The sequence below is a fragment of the Anabrus simplex genome, chromosome 2 (genome assembly GCF_040414725.1).
Source record: "Anabrus simplex isolate iqAnaSimp1 chromosome 2, ASM4041472v1, whole genome shotgun sequence".
Classification (NCBI taxonomy): Eukaryota; Metazoa; Arthropoda; class Insecta; order Orthoptera; family Tettigoniidae; genus Anabrus; species Anabrus simplex.
This window is the reverse complement of record NC_090266.1, coordinates 254,665,302-254,689,030: the sequence shown is the minus strand read 5'-3', so window position 1 is coordinate 254,689,030 and position 23,729 is coordinate 254,665,302. Positions and strand designations below refer to the sequence as shown.

General features: G+C 43.1%; 1 protein-coding gene across 3 annotated transcripts in view; it reads right to left on the bottom strand.

Moving 5' to 3' along the window:
- LOC136863506 (zinc finger protein 260) overlaps positions 1-23,729 on the bottom strand; it is a 611,998-nt gene that overhangs the window by 552,357 nt on the left and 35,912 nt on the right. For all 3 annotated transcript variants that reach the window (XM_068226143.1, XM_068226144.1, XM_068226142.1), the window contains exon 2: positions 732-765. The gene's annotated coding sequence lies outside the window, so the exon portion shown is untranslated. The remainder of the gene's footprint in view (positions 1-731; positions 766-23,729) is intronic.

The following is a 23,729-nucleotide window of genomic DNA, read 5'->3' as shown; positions in this document are numbered from 1 at the left end:
CTTGAAGGTGGAGTTCGGTGTGGCCTTTGAGAGGCTTAAAGTTGAGAGCGAGTGGCTCTTTTGTAAATTGAGTGTTGTATGCCTCGTGGAGGCTTTTCAGTGTAATTTGGAGCTAGGGCTCCTAGGCATGAATGGGGTTTTCTGCCCCTCTGTTGAAACTTGTGTTTGGGGTAAAACTGAGCTGATTGCCCAAGCATTGTGTTTTCAGGGCTCGAAGCCCAAATCCTGTAAATATTGTAACTACCCTTTGACTTGCTACTTTGTACCTGCCATGCTTGTTATTTCTTTGTTTTTGAAAAGAAAATATAACCTTGTTAAATTTTAAATTAATTTTACTTTCGTAGTTTGAGACCCGTTCACACATAACTACCACAAAAACACGGTAACAGTAAATATGTAAAATTATCAAGAATTTAAATGAAAAGGAATCCTGAATTTACAACAAATCTGTTTATTCCACGAAGAGAGTCGTATTACAATGCATTCCATCAAAACATCAATAGTAAACATTCATTAGAGAAATTTTGAAGAACACTTCAATAACATGAAAATACTTCACTCTAAGATTTTTATTGCTTATCAGATAAAATTCTAATTAAAAGTTTCTACAATTATTTCACCAAATTAAAACCACAATATTTTGGCGATATCAACAGCACTTCTCGCAGCAATTAATTCCAAACTATAACACACATACAGCAAAGATGTAACAAGTGGCATGGACGACTTACACAAATATTCCTGTCTGGCTCGGATGCAGTCAGTCTGCAATTCAAAGGAGAGTTTATTATGACAGATATAGGAAAAAACCTATCAACAATATCAAGAAATACATAAAGCAGTCTACTGATTGTTATATTTGGAGCAGTTCTTGATAACACAAATTAAGACAGAAGCGAGAGAAATGGAATAATGTGTGATCTTACGGGGCGAGGAGTCTCTAGACCTCACTGCATTTAAATCTTAACTAAAGAAGAATTTCATACAAGTTCAAGTTACAGCAATTAATTACCTCCCATTACCACACATATCAGTAAACACAAACAACAGACTTTTCTCTCCATTTTGATGAACTTCATAGGCTTCCAACAATAATTTCTATCTATCGTTTAACGAGTCTACATTTGCATGCTGTTTTGTTTAATTGGAATGTGTCGTTCAATACCACAACTGCACCTACCATAAAGTTATTCTTCAAAGTAAACAATGCTCTCTGTCTCTTTATGGTGAAGGAAGCATTCCTAAGAAACACACTGATATCACCAAATTCTTCTTAACTCACAACACTAAGTACTGTACAGTAGGTACATGAACACCATGAACCGATCTTTAAACAAGGCAGTAAACATGAAATTTCTTCATCCAGGATCTAATCGCATCCCCATACGATTTTAATGGTCGAAACAAAACTAACCACTTTTCCCTCTCTTACTCTCCTCTGAAGCCTACATTCCCAAAGATTAAATAGTTACATATGAAAATAATAGCAAAATCTTACATCGCCACTTCCACTAAACCACAAGATCTTAATAAATTCAAATCTCTGCCGTTACCGACTCTGTCTTCGTGCTTACTTCTTTGAGGTATTCAAATTAATAGATTACCTCTCCTAGTATGAGCAGGGAGTAGCACGCCCATGACTGGTAGTAGCATGGATTATTCTTATGGATAGAATCTTACGGTACTATACTGGAAACTTTATTACGTTTTCCTTGGTCACTTCCATATTGAACAATCACAGTTATAATAATGATGATGATAATAATAGTTTTAAGTAACACGCAGTTTTCAGACACGCCAAGGTGCCAGAATCTGGTCCTGCAGGGGTTCTTTTACGTGACAGGAAATCTACCAGCACGAGGCTCAAGTTCGGTATTAAAGCACCTTCAGGAACAACCGAACTTAGCCGGGATCGAACCCGACAACCTGAGCCAAAGGCCAGTACTCTACCGTCTGAGCTACTCAGCCCAACAATGAAAGCTACACCGGCGATGTCCGCACCTCATGACGCGTCATCTTAAGTAATTAATGACGATTAACAAATACGGAAAAGCCACGACTGCTCAAACAACACTCTACCGAAGTGCAATCGACACAGTTTTTCGCACGAACAAATTAAGATTTTTCACGAACAGTTTTCATTCAAAGAGCGCACGGTGGGCCAGAACTGTAATGTAGCGGGACAAAATTACAAACTACATTTCCTTGCCTCCAGTTCTTCCTTTTCAAACTGTAGGCAAATAACCAGAGATAATGAATTTCAACCCTAGTGATGACATGAAACAGTTATGGCTAGAAATAACACTCCTTATCTCCCATTTCTGCAAGTGGTTGTCTGGCTTACTGCTAGCTGTATTTCAGAAATGAACCTCGCCGTAATATCAGTGGACGATAGTGAATATCTGTAGTATGGAAAAGAAAACTAAAAGTATTCAACATCACATTAATTTAATTGAAACATAGCCGGGCTGAGTGGCACAGAGGTTGAGGCACTGACCCAACTTGGCAGGTTCAATCCTGGCTCAGTGCGGTGTTATTTGAAGGTTCTCAAATACGTCAGCCTCGTATCGGTAGATTTACTGGCACGTAAAAGAACTCCTGCGGGACTAAATTCCGGGACCTCGGCGTCTCCGAAAACCGTAAAAAATAGTTGGTGGGACGTAAAGCCAGTAAATTTATTATTATTATTATTATTATTATTATTATTATTATTATTATTATTAACTGAAACAGCTATTTTCATAACTTTTTTCTATTTGCTTTACGCCGCACCGACAGATAGGTTTTATAGCGGCGATGGGACAGGAAAGGCCTATGAGTGGAAAGGAAGCAGCCGTGGCCTTAAGGTACAGCCCAAGCATTTACCTGGTGTGAAAATGGCAAACCACGGAAAACCATCTTCAGGGCTGCCGACAGTGGGATTCGAACCCACTATCTCCCGGATGCAAGCTCACAGCTGCGCGACCCTAACCGTACGGTATTTTCATCACTATTTCCCGCCGAAGACTTATATTACGTAATGAGATTAGTACATAAAATTCTAACTTTATAAAATATGCAGAGTTATAAGAATTAATCCGAACATTCCTGCCTGCATTTTGGTACCATAATATAGAGCAATTCATGAATATTAAGGCTAATGTCTTAGTACGTGCACTTTCTTGCACTCTTCTCAGAAAGTATTTGCAGTGGCGCGTGCCCTACCGCGACCCGCAATAGCACACCGTGAGTTGTACGAAGTGTTGCGAGACATTATACAGATTGGAAACGAGCTAGTGGATTTTATTGCTTGACACAGATAGGTCTTATGGCGACGATTGGATAGGAAAGGTCGAGGACTGGGAAGGAAGCGGCCGTGGCCTTAAGGTACAGCCCCAGCATTTGCCTGGTGTGAAAATGGGAAACCACGCAAAACCATCTTCAAGGCTGCCGACAGCGGGATTCGAACCCACTATCTCCCGGATGCAAGCTTACGGCCGCGCGCCCCTAACCGCGTATGTATTAACAATGATTAACATACAGGGCTGCTCTTCAAATGTTTTACAGTACCTTAAATTGACAGCGAGTGTTTTCAAATGCATAAAGCAAGAGGAATGGAAATACAGTTATAGAATGAAAGTCAGGTTTTTAAGAAAAAAATGCAATTAGCTAACAAAGGATTTACATATTTCTCAAGAAGTGCATAAAGCTGCATTATCCTATCTTCATACAATAGTTCATTTCCGTCCATCTTCAAAGTTGGAAGACCTAGAAAACTCTTCGACGATAGCGGATTGAGAACTAAACGGAGAAGGTTAGACACTTTAATAGATTATAATTTAAATATGACCAAGGTAGATGAGAAAATATGTAATTCTTTGGCAGCCCGCTTCTTTGCAGGTTTGCAACATACGCGGCAGTACTCCAAAAATAATGAATGTCATTAATGTAGCGGACTGCAGTAGCACTGACACTACGAATTATTCTTTTGGACTTTCTCCTTTGCATGCCTGGATCCGATTGTTTGAGTGTATTTTACACATTGTATACAAGAGTAATATTCGAAAGTGGCAAGCAAGAACACTGAAGAAAAAGTAATGGTTGAAGAGAAGAAGCACATAATTCAACAGAGATTTCGATCCGAAATGGGGATGATAACTGATGCTGAGGAGGCAGTTGCACTTCAAACGACGGAAACACACCTCACCCTTTTTGTTTTGAGAACTATGCGTTATAGGTCGAAATTATAAGTATTAGTGAAGAACTAATCAAACGTTTCTTTCACAATATTACGGACCGGATCAAGTGTCTATGAAGTAAACGCAGAAGTTTTCAATAAACAGGCTCTGGAAACAGCGAAATTATATTTATATACAGTTACTCCCATAAATATTCGGTCACTCTGATTTTTGACACACTTTTATTGGGTAGCCTGTTCTTACACTATAATGATAACGTATAATGTAATGAAACATATAGGAAAAACATCATAACACGTTCTACAAACATTGTGATGTAAGTCAAACTCTTCTGACAGTCATTAGTACGCCATCTGTCGTACTTCAAATAAAAGCAGTAATTCCAGTACCGCCTCAAAAATATTCGGCCACTATACAAAAAGCAAAATACTTTTGCATAATTGACAACCCTGTTTCACATTTGGTACTTCGTAGGTCCAACTTGTTTTTTTTATGACCTCTTCCATTCGATTCGGCATACTGGCGATAAATTTCTTGGTATAATCAGGGCTTAATGCCGCCCATTCTTGTAGCAGTCTCCTCTTCATTTCTGTGAGGGAACTTTGCGGCCGCAATTGCAGAGCTCCCTTCATTCGACTCGACACATTCTCGATGGGGTTCAAGTCGGCTGATTGTGGTGGAGTCTCCAAAACCTTCGGGCAGTTGTACAGCTGCCACTCCCTGACAAGTTACGACTTGTGTTTAGGATTGTTATCTTGGTAGAACTTGAAAGTACGCTGTATACCAAGTTGTTCCGCAAATTGTCGCAAACTGTTTTTGAGGAGCCAAGTAGCCCTCTTTTGTCGAAGTATGTTCAGTGAAACTGAGTGAACAATCCCCGTTCGATGCTACACATCCCCACCCCATTGCACCTCCTCCACCATATTTTACCGTTGCTTGTAAATTCCTTGTTTTCAGTTCCCCGTGACGTTTCCGCCACACCAATTGCTTTCCATCGGACCCGAAGACGTTGAACTTCGACTCATCAACAAATAACACATCCACCTACGAAGCACTGGGTTTGCTTATGTAGGTTTTTGCGAACTCTAGCTGCTTATTTTTATTTACCGCACTAATGTATGGTTTCCTCCTAGCTCTTCTCTCAAAGAACTCATTACTTCGCAGTGCTCTTCGCGCGCTTTCAGTACCCACATTCTTTCCGCACTCCTCTAAAACAGTTGCTGCCAGTTTCGGGGCACTAATTTTCGGATTTCGTTTCACATTCCCAAGCACAAATCGCTCCTCTCGTTCTGTCCGCCTTCTTGGTCTGCTTCTCTGGGAAATTGAATCAATTCTGTCTTCATTTTCGAATCGCCTTAGTGTATCTCTAACAGCGGTTCTGCTTATTTTAAGCATCTGCGATAACTTTCTACGCGATTTACCGCGAGAATGATGGAATATCACGAGCTGGCGTTCTTCAGACGTGGTAGTGTGTTGTCTTTTGCTCTCCACTTGATATCATTCCGCAACACTGCAGCAAATGACTTCGGCACGGCGTGTCCTGCGGCACCGCACTACTGAACTGAACGTTTTGCAACACTATGAGCCCTGTCACCGTCAGTGAACAAAGCGACAATCCCGGCCTTTCCGGGTGACCGAATATATTTGAGGCGTGTCATTTCACCCATGTGCGCAATGTCCTTTCTTATACAGCATACTGTACATCAATGCTCCGTGATTCCTCTTCTGCATAAGCAAACACATGTAGTTCCGTTAGCTGGACACATTTGGTTTCACATTCTGCCCATGGTTACGTTATTGTCATCACATTGCCGCGGATTTTATCAGTGGCCGAATATTTATGGGAGTAACTGTACGTATTCATACTTGTACATGCCTCCTTCTGTCCACACAATTTTGATTCATGGTGCAAAAATAATCCAGGAATGCTATCACAAGAAGACGTAGAAGCAAGAAATAAGCACTTACGAAGGTACAAGTTAAGAGCCTTGCGAGAAAGAAAGAGAGATCATTACCAATGGACGTCCGTTGTTTGCTGAAGGAACGAAGAGTAACCATGACGATGGATGTGATGACATATGATGATGATGATGATGATGATGATACCTCGCCTTATTTAATCACACCAAACAATATTATAAATCATTATTGTACCCGTTCAAACTCTACGTTATGCTAACGAGGGAACGGTACGAAGTCGGATGGCGAATTTCGATTTGATTTTTACATATTCGTGAATGTCTTTTTAAGCTGAAGCAGGTAGTGGAAGTCTAATTTTTCGCTGGTCTCTTTTAAGGGGGCATTTGGGAGCTCAAAGTTGGTGGTGCTCGCCCTGAATTGTTCAGTACATGCTGGCACACGTCAGCGCTCACGGCCAGCGGCTGCCCTGCCTCGCCTTCCCTCTCCACTCCTTCGGCTCTCCTGTCCCTCACCACATACGCCTGCCTACAGTTGTGTACATAGCACGTTGAGTCCTATTCTATTCGGTCAAGTTCTCCACGACTGATGGCTATTCCACATACAGAAGATTACACTGGGTACTTTACTTTGGTATGACCGCTTGCAACATTATCGCAGCTCTTATTAATGCCTACCGTGTTAATATTTAAGAAGCTACAGAGCTTTCTGATGAAGAGCAAATCATGTATATACAAATAAAGACAATGTTTGATGCAATTTTGGAGGGAAAATGCGAATTTGTTCAGGAGGAAGAAGCAGTTTTAGTTGATTCAGAAGACGAAGATGATGTTGACGAGGGGACATCACCGAAAAAAAACGCAAACACGGAGATGAGTTTAACGAAGATAAGTCTTGTGATGGCCGAGGAAGACCCTGTACCGAGCTCGATAGCTGCAGTCGCTTAAGTGCGGCCAGTATCCAGTAATCGGGAGATAGTGGGTTCGAGTCCTACTGTCGGCAGGCCCTGAAAATGGTTTTCCGTGGTTTCCCATTTTCATACCAGGCAAATGCCGGGGCTGTACCTTAATTAAGGCCACGGCCGCTTCCTTCCAATTCCTAGGCCTTTCCCATCCCATCGTCGCCGTAAGACATATCTGTCGGTGCGACGTAAAGCAAATAGCAAAAAAAGAAGACCCTGTACGTCAGTGGAAGATATGATTCCGAATCATTGTTGGACATGTATTAAAAAAATAAAGGAACGAGGACCTATGTACGCTGTACGGAAGTATAAGAAGACTCGGAGACAAATTTATGGAATCGTCAACCAGACTGAACACAATGGAGAAATTAGGAAATGTGCAATGGTTCGAGCTTATGTGAAAGAAGAGTTCATCAAGGCAAGGATGTGTTATTCATATGTCACACAATCTGACAATGAGCGCTGGATTGGTGAGGGTAGAGAGTTGTATTGCCCCAAACACTCTCTCCAAAGCGACTCATACTTGACAAACCTTAAAAGGCGTTTGAAAAATCGGTTCCGAAAAGTAACCAAATTAGTCAGTAAAACGTTTAAAACAGACGAAGAAGTACGACACGAAGTGGCTAAAACGTTTGTAACATTCATTAATGAAGTGCAAGAAAAGAAAGAGATACCGGAGGCCAATATCTGGAATTCGGACCAGTCCCGATTTGAGTACGAAATGGCAACACAGGGAAGTTATGATTTTCGTGGTGTGAAAGACGTTCTTGCTATGCTTGTTTGCCGAAATAGTTCTACGCACTCCCACACGGTGCAATATCACATTTCTAAAGCCGGAGAAATGGGACATTTGTTCTTGATAGTTTTCCAAGAAATTAATGGAAATTTTGGACCTAGAATACAAGAAAGTATCAAAGCCTACATGGATGCCTTTAAATGTCGTAATTGATTGTTCATCTTCCGGGAAAATGGGGAAAGGGCATGTACGTGACTGGTTTAAAAACGTTTTCCATCCGCAATTACAGGAAGACGGAAGCAATCTTCTTCTCATAGATTCATTCAGTGGCCAGGGCAAAAATGCACAACTTGAATCCCTGACGAACAAACATGTACAAAGTGAATACATATCGAAAGGAACTACGTATCTTTGCCAGCCATGTGATCTTGGACTCTTCCGACAACTAAAATGTTTATTCCGTCGAATGGAAAACATTTGCCGGGTAATGAATTTACACGGCCAGTCAAAATTAAAACCCGAAAACAGACTTTTCATTATAACTAGTCAAATACTAGCGCATAACCAATTACAAGCTATTGCTTTGTACCAATGCTGAAATATGGTTGGGAGGCGGGCGGTTATTCCATTAATGACAATATATCACAATTTCATATTGTCTCGCAAACGAATTTTCATGATTTTACTAAAAAAAAGTGTGTTGGAAATGATTGTACCAATTTTTCGTTTATAAGGTGCGCACATTGTTGTCTTGTGTTTTGTTATTCACATTTTGTGTTAGATTTTCTCTATCATGCCATGAACAATGAACCAGTGCCTTTTCCCCCTGTGGGTGGGGGCGGTAGAATAACACCCACGGTAACCCCTGCCTGTCGTAAGAGGCGACTAAAAGGGGCCTCAGAACTTTGGAGCGTGGGATGGCGACCACGGGGTCCTTAGCTGAGTCCTGGCATTGCTTCCACTTACTTGTGCCAGGCTCCTCACTTTCATCTATCCTATCCGACCTCCCTTGGTCAACCCTTGTTCTTTTCCGACCCCGGCGCTATTAGGTTTGCAAGGGCTAGGGAGTCTTTCATTTTCACGCCCTTCGTAGCCCTTGTCTTCCTTTGGCTGATATCTTCATTTTTCGAAGTATCGGATCCCTTCCAGTTTTTCCCTCTGATTAGTGTTATATAGAGGATGGTTGCCTAGTTGTACTACCTCCTAAAACAATAATCACCACCACCACCACCACCACCACTGAAACAGTGCCAGACTGTGTTAGAATAAAGTCATTTCTTGAACACTCTGAATATCTTGATGATGCAGATGATATTTGATTATGTATTATTTGTATGTTAAGTAGTGATCAGTAAACAATTTTTATTGTTTACTTATTCCATAATGAATTCATCTTTGTAAATAAAATGTCACAACTAACGTCAATTTTCACCCGCAATCCCGTGTAGACAACTGTAGGCAGTCGTATGTGGTGGGGGACAGAGGAGAACCGAAGGAGTGGAGAGGGAAGGCGAGGCAATACAGCTGCTGGCTGTGAGCGCTAACGCGTGCCGGCATGTACTGTACAATTCATTGCGCGCACCGCCACCTTTGAGCTACCAAATGGCCCCTTAAAAAGGACCAGCGAAAAATTAGACTTCCACTACCTGTTTCAGCGTAATAAGACCTTCACGAATATGTAAAAATCAAATCGAAATTCGCCGTATGACTTCGTACCGTTCCCTCGTAAGTAATTTTGTGCCGCTAGAATGACATTCTGGCCCACTGTGCGACGAAGTGAACGGACACAGAAGTGCTGATAGTGAGCTAAAAGTGCGTGCATGTGAACTATACGAATATGGGAGTATCTGTCGAGCAATAGGGAGGTGGCATTGCAGAATAAAAATCAAATATATCCAAGATGTCAACAGCCCCTTCAACATAGCGCAAGTGGTGCTGCCGTCAGTAGTGGTTATGGTTAGAGTCCTGCACGGACGCTGATAAGCGCGGACATACCCAAAGTTAGTGTCTTGGCGGATACAAATTGCATGACAGTGCGGATGAGTTTGCTGATAATGTCTAAATAATGACGTTAATTTATTTTCATTTAGGTATACTCTTGTTTTTGCTTGTGGTTAGGTGACCCTTGACATAGGTATGGGAGAATAGTGATATATAAAGAGCCTTAAGACCATAAAGCCGCAAATCTGACCTAAGCCTAACTGGCTCCTGCCCGCAATTAATGGAAAGAAGGAACAAAGTTCAATATGTCGGTAGTTATCGCAAAAGAAAATCCATCATAAACTTGTGACTGTAGGGGTTCTGGCGCCAAGTGTCAGGCCTATTGTATTATGTTAACAGATCTATCCGTTTCAATGCCTTGGGTGTAATATACTGTAGTTAAATATTTACAATTTCCGCAGATAACCATTTTGCGGAGGCGGATGAAGGAAGTGCGGATGCGAATATTATTTTGTATATCTGCGCAGGGCTCTAGTTATGGTTATTTTAGTGATTGGCGGCGTGAAATGAACCCGGCCGTGGACTATCTGGGGAGGACATCGAAAAGCTAAAACAGGTAATGAAGGATGTTGTGTGCCAAGTAGACAAGACCAGGGAAATATTACTAGACCAGATTAAGGAGTTAAAGGATCTGAAACGCTACCTACAACCGGAGTTGGGCAACACAAAGGTGAGCTTGCCTCAAAATAAGTCTCACCTAGAGGAAATTACGAATCGAGAACTAGACTTGGAAGAAAGTGTTAAGGGATATGAACTGAAGGACCAGTCAAGAGCCGAGGAGGATATGAAGACAAATACAGTAATATATGAACTAGAAAATACTCCAATAACGAGAATTTGAATTATATAATAAACAAGTGAAAGCAGACTTTAGTGAGAGCGATATTGACAAGGCTTTTAGAATAATAATAATGTTATTTGCTTTACGTCCCACTAACTACTTTTTAAGGTCTTCGGAGACGCCGAGGTGCCGGAATTTAGTCCCGCAGGAGTTCTTTTACGTCCCAGTAAATCTACCGACACGGGGCTGTCGTATTTGAGCACCTTCAAATACCACCGGACTGAGCCAGGATCGAACCTGCCAAGTTGGGGTTAGAAGGCCAGCGCCTCAACCGTCTGAGCCACTCAGCCCGGCATGCTTTTAGAATAGGGAAGACCACGGGAAGGAGTCTGAAGGTGCGCCGAGTTTTTCAGAAAGGAAGTTGAAAGGGACTAAAATATGGATCAGGAAAGAACTGTATTTGAAATAGATGGAAGACATGAGAATGCTTCGCTTTCACTTAGGCAGACCACATAGTTCAGATCTCAAAGCTTTTTAGCCCTAGAACTGGCAACTGTCGAATATTCAACACTTTGGTCCGTGCTGTAGTGGCACTGTCGAATATTCGACGTGTTCGTATTTCTTCTCGTTATTTTCTTATTTCTTTAACAGACGTCACGACAGTCTACTTCTTGTCGTTCTCGAAGTCCACAGCAGCCGTGAGTTTAGTGTCATTCATAGCTACAACCTCTTTTTTTTTATTTGCTTTATGTCGCACCGACACAGATAGGTCTTATGGCGACGGTGGGACAGGTAAGGCCTAGGAATGGGAAGGAAGCGGCCGTGGCCTTAATTAAGGTACAGCCCCAGCATTTGCCTGGTGTAAAAATGGGAAACCACGGAAAACCATCTTCAGGGCTGCCGACAGTGGGGTTCGAACCCACTATCTCCCGGATGCAAAGCTCACAGCTGCACGCTCCTAACCTCTCAGTCAACTCGCCCGGTACAACTTCTTTGGGTGCAGTTTCACAGAAATAAATTAGCGCAGTTTTCCGACCATCTGTTTCAGCGCCATTGCTGTAGTGTTCGTAAACAAACCTTCACGGGTTCGGCTTTGCTATTTTATTTAATTTTATTCGTAGTTTTCCGTTCGGTGCGACTTATTACTTCTGTATATACATTGTAATTTAATTGATCATATACATTTTGAGTACAGTTTGAGTCTAAATATCGCATCTTCGCCTCATTACGGAAAATATATGGCATCTTCACCTCATTACGGAAAATGAGTACTGAAGTAGTGCAAAATTTGTTGGAAGATGAAAGAGACGGATATGATTTTGAGGTTACTGAGAAAGAAACGACAGATTAAGAGTTAGATTTGGAATGTTCATCAACTATTTCTTTGCATGACGAACCTCCCATACAGCAACCTATCATAACAACGTGATCTAAGGTCATGCCTCAAAATGACTGCATGCCAATATATTTCCCCTATTATTTTCAAGAATATACCTCTCAGAGAGATGGAACTTTTGCAGGCGCATTACAGATACATTATTGACAATCTGTATATATCTGTTTGTGACGTGTTCCAGTTTTGTGTACATATGATCGAAAACTGTATCATTATTTTGAATTTAGGAATTACAATCTGTGAACAGACAGTACAGTTTTCTAGTCAAAACATGCATGCAATTTCATGTCACCACGACCATCCTCGATACATTAGTGTTACGTAGATATATCGGGCGGTCCACCAGCCCCTTGCGATCCAGTCGTATACATCCCTTCACATTTACTACAATTCTGAAAGACATCGGTCCCTCTCCCTAAACCGGGGTCATATAACGAGATGTGTGTTTACGGGCTATAAAACAGCAGGAATCGTGATCGCCACTAAAATTCATTATGGGTACCTCGGATGAACCCGTAAAACGAGTACAGATCCGCAGAACACGTACTTTAAAACAGGAGATGGAGACACAGACCGGGAGCACGGTACTGTATAGGCTGGGAAGTGGGCACCGTAGGTCAAGTGTCCCAATAGCTCACATGGCAAGCGGGCGGGGAGATGTGTAATAGTGGACAGTGCTCGAGGTAGGAGGTTCGAATCCCACATAAGATTTTTTTAACAGCCAGTTGCCTGGGATGTGGTAAGGTTGTATACTTGATAGCTTCCAAGGACTGATTTGTTTATTTGAGCCTGCAAAAGACCGTACGTATCGTTGCATTGGGCATGGTGCTAGGTTGGACAAGGATGAGATGATGGTTTGTGGCCAGTTAGCTATGTTGTACATGTTCCAAGCTTCGTAGACCACAAGTAGGGCTAGTATACCCCATTGGAACGATAACATGCGATGGCAGGTAAGTATGTAGCTGCGCGAACTCCCCTCCATCGAAGCAATTCACAACACAAAGTTTATTCACTGCCTCGAGACAATGACCATGAAGAGGTCGCGTTCGACGCTATCCGGCGTACCCTCGTACTAGGACACGGGCCACTGCATAGGAGACGAACATCAGCCGAGCGTCTGTCATGCGAATATTGCATACCCACCGGTTTCACCCGTACCATCTGCACTTACACCAGGAGCTCCATGGTCATGATTTCCATGCCCGGGTGCCGTTCTGTCAATGGATCCCACAGCATGTGGACACTGATCCTGCTTTTCTAGCGACTCTTATTTACGGACGAAGCACGATTCCACAACAATGGAACCGTTAATCGCCATAACAGGCATTACTGGAGTGTGGATAATCCCCATTTTGTGCGACAGACAGCGTTTCAGGTACAGTGGAGCGTGAATGTATGGTGTGGAATCATGGGTGATCACCTCATTGGTCACCATTTGAGAGCCATCTGACCAGCCAACGCTTTCTGCGGTTTCTCCAAGATGAACTACCGCCGTTTTTAGAACATGTGCCACTCCTTGACCGCTGCAGGATGTGGTTTCAACATGACAGAGCTCCATCGCACGCGGCGGTGGTGGTCCGGAACCATCTCCACGCGACGTATCCTGATGAAATGATAGGAAGGGGAGGACCTGTCCCCTGGCCCGCCAGATCTTACGCCCCTGGAGTTTTTCTGTGGGATGATGTAAAACACCTGGTGTATGCACAGGAGCCGGTCAGTCCCTGTCACCTTAGACGGCTCATCGCTGAGGCATGGCGATCCGTTTCGCCAGAGATGCTGCAACGGGCCAGACTGTCCTTGCAACATCGCGCTCAGTTCTGTATCGACCATGGAGGTCGTCAGTTCGAGCAGGTGCTGCGTTACACGACGTGGGTAACTGAAATCTGCCACATGTTTCCTAGCCTCTATCTACTCAGCTCCATACCAACGGCCCTTTTCAGGGCCAAATAAACAAATCGGTCTGTGAAAAATACCGGTAGTAAGTATACAACCTTGCCACATCCCAGGCAACTGGCTTAAAAAAATACTTGCATTGGACTTGAACCTTCTAACCCTCGAGCACTCTCAACTATTACATATCCTAGCGCCGCTAGCCATGTGAGCTACTGCGACACTTGACCTACGGTGCCCACATCCCAGCATATACAGGCCACAGAACCTCATCATCTCATCCTCGTCCAACCCAGCACCATACCCAACGCAACGATACATACGGTCTTTTACAGGGTCAAATAAACAAATCAGTCCTTAGAAGCTACCGAGTATGCAACCTTACTACATCCCAGGCAAGTGGCTGTTACGCGACACTTGACCTACGATGCCCACTTCCCAGTCTATACAGTACCGTGCTCCCGGTCTGTGCGTCCACATCCTGTTTTAAAGTACGTGTTCTGCGCATCTGTACTCGTTTTACAGGTTCATTCGAGGTAACCATAATGAATTAATAGTGGCGCTCACGATTCCCGCTGTCTACCAGCCCGTAAACGCACATCTCGTTATATTACTCCGGTTTAGGGAGAGGGACCTATGTTTTTTAGAACTGTAGTAAATGTGAAGTGTTGCATAAAACTGGATCGCAAGGAGATGAAACAGGGAATGTAACTTATATTGTTGATTCAGGAGGGAGCATTATAGATCAAGCTATACAGTCTAGAGGGGCACTGAATTACATTACCCAGTATAAAACGTCGAAGATTTATTTCGTATCTTGCGGACATTTTGTATTTTATTTAGAAAAGTAAAAGCTGCCCAATGCGGCTGCCATCACAAGATTTAACATTGCCAGTTCTACTATTAAAAATTTTGCTGTACGTCGCACAGACCCAGATAGGTCTTATGGCGACGATGGAATAGGAAAGGGCTAGGAGCGGGGAGGAATCCCCAGCACTTTCGTGGTGTGAAAATGGGAAACCACGGAAAACCATCTTCAGAACTGCCGACAATGGGATTCGAACCCATAATTTCCCGAATGCACGCTGACAGCTCCGTGATCCAAACCATGCAGTCACTAGCTCTGTTCAAAGCCTTTATTCGTGATAATAGCTTAAGGGTAGTAAGAGATTTCTGGACTAGAGCTCGGTCCGCAAAACAGCTAAAGGAAACGAAAGACCGTTCTCATGTGTCAGCAGTGAGTGGGGAGGTCAGCTCCAGAGCAAGCAGACCATCGTGTGAAGACCCAGCAGAAACAGCTGAGCAACCAGGAAGTCACGGCGTTGACATGCGTGGAGCGTCAACTTGCTACATCAGCAGTTCTGAGCTGTAGAAAACGAAAAGGAAGCGATTTTCCGAATGAATAACAGCACAACAAGGAAAGAGAAACGCAAGGTACCAATGTACCATTAAATTTGAAAGACATTTGGGGTAGAAAGGGGATGAGGAGTACCTGCCTCTGTACAGAGGACGACATAAGTAGCTGCCCGAGTAGAGGTACCATACAAAAACAAAAACTAACCCACCACGAGTCACTCATGGCAGGGCTGTGAATATTGCGGATATTCCAACAAGTAAATAACTAGTATGAAACACAGGCTGTGCAAATATAGCGGGTGTATTGAATAAGCTGCGAAATGTGATGAGGGAATTGATGTATGAAAATGAAATTACGGGAATTATATAAGCATGCAACCCGGTAGGAGGTGAACTACAAATACCGGGGTTATATTTGGTATAAAATAAAACAGAAGAAAACGTAAAGGTCGTAAACCGGGAGGATTATCTGTATTTGTAAAGGAAGATCGAATTAAAGAATAAAGCTGGGATAGTTATAATGGGGGATTATGATGCAAGGTTAGGTGAGAAAAATCCGGTGTACGATAGAGAAATATACGAGGTATAAATAGAGGGAAGGAGAAGTAAAGACAGAGAGAGTAACACGAATGGACAGAAGCGGCAAGAAATGTGTGCACGAGAGAAACTAGTGAATGGTTGGTGGCCGGGGAATGAAACAGGGAATTTAACTTATATTGTTGATTCAGGAGGGAGCATTATAGATCAAGTTATACATTCTAGAGGGGCACTGAATTACATTAAAGGATGATGACTGTTGTTTAAAGGAGCCTAACAGCTAGGTTAACGGCCTGCAATGGTACGAGGTGCAACGAAATGAAACGATACGAATGATGGAAAAAATGATCATGAATCCAAAACAATCAGTGGATCCAATTCACAATGCCGTATTTTCTGAGATGATGCTTGTTATCCAAAGGGGTCCAAAATCCAGGTCACCGGCCCCTTTAAATAGTATTAATCACTGGTAAAGCAGAACCATGGTATTCCTCCTATAGTGGTGTTAATTACAGGTAACGTGGACTCTGTATTTCTCGCATGGTTGTACCAATCACAGGTAATGTAGACATGGTATGTCACTCACAAAGGCACCATTCACAAGCAACGCAGACCCATGATGTTCCTCACATAGTGGTAATAATCATAGGCCACGTATACTTATGGTGTTGCAAACATAGTGATAATAATCATTGGCCACGTATATTTATGGCGTTGCAAACATAGTGGTAATAATCATAGGCAATGTAGACCCACGGTGTACCACACATTAAGGTACCACCCACAGACAACACAGACCTCATGCAGCGGTACTAATCACAAGTAACGTAGACCCACGGTGCTCCTCACAGGGCGGTACTAATCACAGGTAATGTACTACTCACAGGTAACGCAGACCAATGGTTTTCCTCACATAATGGCACTATTCGTAGGTAACGCAGACTCAGGGTGTTCCTCAAATAGTGGTTCTAATCAGAGGTTTTCCATGGTTTTCCTCATATAGTGATACTAATCACGGGTACTGTAAACCCATATTGACCAACCCACGATGATACTAATCACAGACCCATGATGTTCCTAAGATATTAGTGCTAATCGTGGATAAAGTCGACCCGTGGTGTTCCTCATGTAATGGTACTAATTACAAGTAATCTCATGATTCCAATTCCAACACCATTGGTCGTTCCCTTTAGTCGCCTCTTACGACAGGCCGGGATTCCGTGGGTGTATTCTTCGTCTCAATCTCCCACCCACGGGGCGTTTACATCATGATGATGATGATGATTATGATGATGATGATACTTGGTGCTTAAAGGGACCTAACATCTAGGTCTCGGCCCCTAATGGTACGACATGAGACGAAATGTAATGAAAAATTAAAATTCCAATATCCTCCACTGATCAGAATTAAAAACGCGATGACGAAGAAGGAATTGATGGAAATGAATTTAAAACAATCAGTGGATCCGACCCTCAAGGCCTCACATTCACAGAAACTGACGTGAAACAAGAGTATTACTGACCAAGGGACGGCTTCTATAGCATATTACTGAATCGATGATGCTTGCAGTCTAAAGGCGTCAAAAATCCCAAGTCATCCGCACCTCATAATAGTACTTATCGCTAGGAAAGTAGAACCATGGTATTTGTCACGTTGCGGTACTAATCAAAAGTAGCGTAGACTCGCGGTATTCCACACATTATGGTACTACCCACAGGTAATGAAATTCGCACATGTAATACACCTATGGTGTTTCGCACATTGCGGCGCCATTTACAGGCAACGCAAACCTATGGTGTTCATCACAGAACTGTACTAACCACAGGGACTCGTACTATCCCATGGTGTTCCTCAGAGTGGTTTCTAATCATAGGCAAGCCAGAACCATGATGTTGCCCACCCATGGTGTCGCTCATATAGTGGTACTAATCACAGGTACTGGAAAAACCGAAAGCGCACTCTATTGCCACTAATCACAAACCTATTTGGTACCTAACATAGTGGTACTACGCGCAAGTAAAAGCGACCCATGGTGTTCCCCGCGCGGTGGTACTAATTACAAGTAGTCTCATGATTCTAATTCGATCATCCCTTGGTCACCCCTTTTAGTCACCTCTTACGACAGGCAGGGAATACCGTGGGTGTATTCTTCACCTGCATCCCCCACCCACAGGGAGTCGCGTGTTTGGTCCGCGAGAGGTATTTCTTCTCCCTTAAGTCCGCCGGCAAGGCGGTTAGGACCCCCTATCCGCCACCTGGGACGCGCCACGTGGGAGTATCACCTCTCCCCCTGCTACGCCAGCGTAGTATGTTCGTGGCAGGACATTTACATTAAAGGAATAAAGGTAAAGAAATGGGCGGCATTTCATCATTTTTCAGTTCCTATTAAGTTTCAGAGAAGTGAGAGAAAACCAAAGGAAAAATAATAGGTTACTAATGCACAGAAACAGTTTGTAAGTTATAGATGGAGAGATAAACACAGACGAATCTATGGACTATTTCAAAGGAAAAACGTTCGGAATTTTGAAATATATGATGACGCATTATAATATTGATGAAGTAATAAAAGTTGTGGAAAGAGCCGGAGTAATAGCTGCTAGCAAAATGGTTGTACGAAGGAGAAGGGGAAATAATCAACATTTTTTGGCATAGCGATGAATGTCTTAAAAAATCAGAAGTGATAAGGGTCCTGAAAGTACAGAAAGGAGGGATCACAGGAATCAAGGATACAATTCTGTAGAAACAGAAGGAGTACGAAGATATAGTAAGTGAAAATATAAAGAATTTGCAGGCCAAAGAACTAGCTGTTGAACAGATACGACAAAGAAAATTAAACCAAAAAGAGTATGGAACAGAATAAGCAAAAATTTGTAAACATAATAATAAGAATAACCTAGTAAGCATAAGCAATGAAGAATGGACAGAGTATTTAAAGGGATTATTAGAGGGTCAACACTCATGATAAACGAAAAGCTAATAAAAATGAAACTGGTGTAATTAGACACATGGAGAATACTCTGGCCTTATTAGATCAAATAAATACGGGTGAAGAATTGGAGGAAGTGAAAAAAGGAAAGATGGGAAAATTAGGGGCTAATAGTGGAATAATGTACGAACTTTTGAAAGATCTACAGTAGGTAACAATTATATGTTAAGAACAATAACAAAAATTTTTTTTTTTACAAGCTGCTTTACGTCGCACTGTCACATAGAGGTCTTATAGCGACGATATGATAGGAAAGGGCTAAGAGTGGGAAGGAAGCGGCCGTGACCGTAAGGTACAGCCCAAGTAACTGCCTAGTGTGAAAATGGGAAACCACGGAAAACCATATTCAGGACTGCCGACAGTGGGGTTCGAACTTACTCTCTCCCGGATGCAAGCTCACAAAAGTATTTGGTACAATTTTTAATGATAGGGAAACCCCAAGATTTTGGCAAGAAGGAGTAATACAGTATGTCCCGAATTCATAAAGAAGGGAGAGAGATTTAATACAAATAATAGTGGCATTACACTATTGGAAACACTTAGCAAGATATAGGCTATACTGGGATATAACCGAAATTACTCATAAAATGAACGGAGGATTTACTATGTACGCTCTGATCAGGTTTAGGAAATGAACGAGAACTTCAGGCGACGCATTTGTCATTAAATGTATATAGGCCTAAGCACTAAAGAGAAAAGTTTGTCGATTATACACGGTTATTCACCTAACATGTTACACGGAAATAACTTCTAAACCATTAAAGATATCGGTATTCTGTTTTCATATTCTTAAATGGTATCCAGGATCTCGTAAAATAACGTGCTACTTAGTCTCATGGGGTGATTAATAACCGAGATATTGATACTAACTCCATATTTTTTAATGGAATGGCATAAATTCATACACCTGGGCTAAAAGTTCAACTGTGTACAAATTCAAATATGTAAGGTTTTTTTTTTTTTAATCGGACAATTACTTTTTGAGATATAAATAAGAACAGCATGCGCGGTTTTGCAAGCCGCAACTGACAGCGTGAAGTCGGGCAAGGACATATTGACGCGCAAGTAGTTTCCTGGGAGTGAGTTCAGCCACAGAACGGATACCAATGATGTACTGAAAACATAATGTGATGTACCATAACATACCCTGGGTGTGCAACGTTATTGTATGACTGGCAAACACACAATGGGGAAGGGAAATTAAAGTTGTTCTGTTTTGTTTTGTTTTGTTTTGACATCCATGTGTAATAGGTTGCGCTCAGTTTAGCGTTTTTTCCCACGGATGGGAATGGGAAGGATTTGGAAAGAACGTCGGCCGTGGCCTATCCCAAAGGTACCTACCCGGAATTTCCCTGGTGTTGAACATGGGACACCATGAAAATCACTTTCAGGTTGGGCGAGGCAGGACTCGAACCTGCGCTCTCCCGAATGCACGCTACTACAGTCGCGCTTGAGCTCCGCGGAGAGTAATGCGTGTAAAATAAGTAAATAAATAATAGAGTTGCTGTCATCTCACCACGATCAGCTCTGAACATCCCACATGATAAGTCGAGTTGTTTGTCTCCTAATGTCAAACCTATCCCAACCCAAATAATCCAGCATTGGTAACACTGCTCCTTCGCCTGAAAAAAACCAGCACAAAACGAGGTGCGCTTTGTACTACACACACACACACACACACAGAGGCAAATGGGGCTATATGACCACGCTGTCAAAGCCCGTAAATGAAATAACAACAAACAGCCACTCTTCTCCGCAGCCTGTCGAGTTTCTTAATCACGTGTAGCGGCTACCATTAGTAGCTGTCGCCGCGGTGGTCCGGGTTTAATTCCCGGCTCTGATAAGCAATTTAATTCTGGTTGGAGGGCTGGAACGGGGTACACTCAGCCTCGTGAGGCAAAACGGGGAAGAGGTTGGTTCGGTACCCATCTCAGCTATCCTGGAAGTGTTTCCGTGGTTTCCCACCGCTACTCAAGGCAAATGTCGGGAAGGTTGCTTACTTACGACAACGGCCACCTCCGTCCCAATTCCTCACCGAATTACAAATACAGCACAGTACTAAAGACACCACAATAACACAGGTTAGCAGACACATTGTAACAGACACACAGTACACACACACACACACACACACACACACACACACACACACACACACACACACACACACACACTCCCAAGCACATAGGGCTACACGACCACGATCCCCAAGCCCCGGAAATGAAATAACTATTCTCTGTACCGCTTCGAGTGTCTTAGTCACGTACGTCTGGAGAGGAACCCGAATAATAAGATGCATTACTGGAAGTGCGACCGTATAAGCATTACTGTTCTGGAGTAAACGTAGTGTTTTAAAATGTGGATGTTGTCACGCAAATGCTAATTTTTTTCCTAGTCGTTTTACGTCGCGCCGATACAGATAGGTCTTATGGCGACGATGGGATAGGAAAAGCCTAGGAGTTGGAAGGAAGCGGCCGTGGCCTTAATTAAGGTACAGCCCCAGCATTTGCCTGGTGTTAAAATGGAAAACAACCATCTTCAGGGCTGCCGACAGTGGGATAGCTTTCGTTATGTTCCTTTCAAGGCAAAGACTTACTTTACTCCTTTTAAACACATTAACCCTACCTGTCCTGTCATGAGTTCGCCAGCCATACACAGTTTGCAAACCCACCACATGTGTGCGAGGTGCCTACATGCCCTGTATCCATTCTGAGGCTGAACTCACCCCCAGGAAACTACTTGCGCGCCAATATGTCCTTGCCCGACTTTACGCCGTCAGATGCGGCATGCAAAACCGCGCATGCTGATCTTGTTTATATCTCAAAAAGTAATTGTCCGATTTTGACAATTCTTGCATATTTGAACTTGTACGTAGTTGAACTTTTAGGCCAGTTATATGAATTTGTGCCGTTCCGTTTAAAAATATGGAGTTAATATCAATATATCGGTTATTAATCAACCCATTAGACTAAGTAGCACTTTATTTTACAAGACCCTGTGTACCATTTACGAATATGAAAACAATGCCGATATCTTTAATCGTTTAGAAGTTATTTCCGCATAACATGTTAGGTGAATAACCCTGTATATTACACCTATAGATTTACAGAAAGCTTTTGATTCTGTCAGCAGGGGGGGGGGGGTCGCTGCAAAGCCGGCTAGAACAGGGGTGTCAATTAAAATATGAATTAAATAAAAGAACTGTATTCAGAAGTTAAATACATTATTAAAGTAAATAAGACTAAGTCGGGGGAGAGATCTATTCCAATATCAGATTAAAGCAGGGTTCAAGTTATCACCTATATTGTTCATACTTTCTACTAACGATATTTTGGAAAATGAGGCGAATAAGAATATGACAAGTCCTTGTCTTAACAAATATATTTCTGGCCAGGGTTTTGCAGACGACATCCTTCTGTTATTTTTAACATCGGTTGGTATGCAAAGAAGCTTCATAAAATATGTTCAAAACATACTGTGCGAAATGGAACTTAAAAATTAATAAGAAAACGAAAGTAATGGTACGTGAAAAGAGAAATAAACTAAAGGAAAGAGAAAGGTTGTGGATAGGTGTAGAATTAGAGGTAGTCAATAAAATTGAATAAAATAAAATCAATAAAATAGAATGTTTAGGAATTGCACTAGCATTTAACAGTAAGTGGAAAGTAAAAAAAGCCAAGCTAACATGAAAGAAATGGCAGCTTATCTAGCATAAGGTGTTTGTAGGGGAAGATGCCAAAAACCGAATATAAACTGCATAAAAATATTCTACATTCGTTTGCAAAATCCAGAGCATTGTACGGGGCAGAAATATGGGAAACTGGGAGGCAGAAAATAACTAGAGACCAGAATGCAAGCTAATAGTGGAGTTAGAATTCTATGAGAATACATAATATTACAAGCAGATATAGCTAACGGTCTCGATTCACCCTCGCTGCATTCATCATGTTTGACATCCGCACTCGACCACTGCTACGCAACTACTATCAGCTGTTTTCTCACCTGCAACTAGGATGACGTCATCGAATCAGCGATTCTACACTCCTCAAGCACATTCTCGGCGTTTCCAGTACCGTGTGTCACGCCTTCCCCTGTACCTCCCCTCTACAACTGCTCACGATGTCTGCCTCGGAGGGAGGAGGAGCTTGACTGCCGTAGTGGAAAGACGTCCCCCCCCCTCTCTCTCTCTCCTCGCCAGGCCATCTGTACAGGCAACTGTATTTGTTGGTACACTTTCGAAAGAGCTTTGTCTGAGCTGTAGCACTTTTCAGTGCCCGCTTTCTCTTTCAGGAGATTTGTTTCAGGTGGACTGCGGCGGACAACGACGAGGGCAACCAGATGGAGCAGAAGAGGGGCGAAGAAGTTGCGAGGGAGTTCGACTCATGGTCCGGAGCCTCTTCATCCAAGTGCCGCCGGCACCCGAACCGGAGTTGGAGCAGGAGGCGCCGGAGATCGAGGTGGAGACGGAACCGTACAGGGACGGGTGCCCCTAACGGCTTCTTCTCCGAGGGCTACACGGACCCGGAGTGCGAGGCGCTGCTTGTGTACTACAGGCCGGGGTGCCCTGTATCTTCTGAACGGGGCCTAGTCCTGGATAGAATGCGGTGCCCTCGCCACGGAGGTAGGATCATCTCGACGACCATGTCCGTCGAGAGCTTCCTACCAGGAGGCCTCATCATCAGGCATCACGATCAGGAGCGGATGCGCAACGCAGAGAAGGAGTTCTCTACTCTGTTCCAGGTCATCCGTCTACCAGGGAGCGACGGCGTGCCAGGGATGAACGCCGGCGCCCTTAGGAGGAGGGCCGAGACGGAGACAAGAGATGCCATCACCCAGACGCCGAGGAGGCTAAGGCATAGGGCGGTTAATACCCACCTAGTCCAAGCCACCCAACCGGAGACCAGCGACGCCACCACGGAGGTGGAGCATGCCGCGACCGTGCGACCCAGGCCGAGCGGCTCGGCACTGCGAAGTGGACGCAGACCGCTC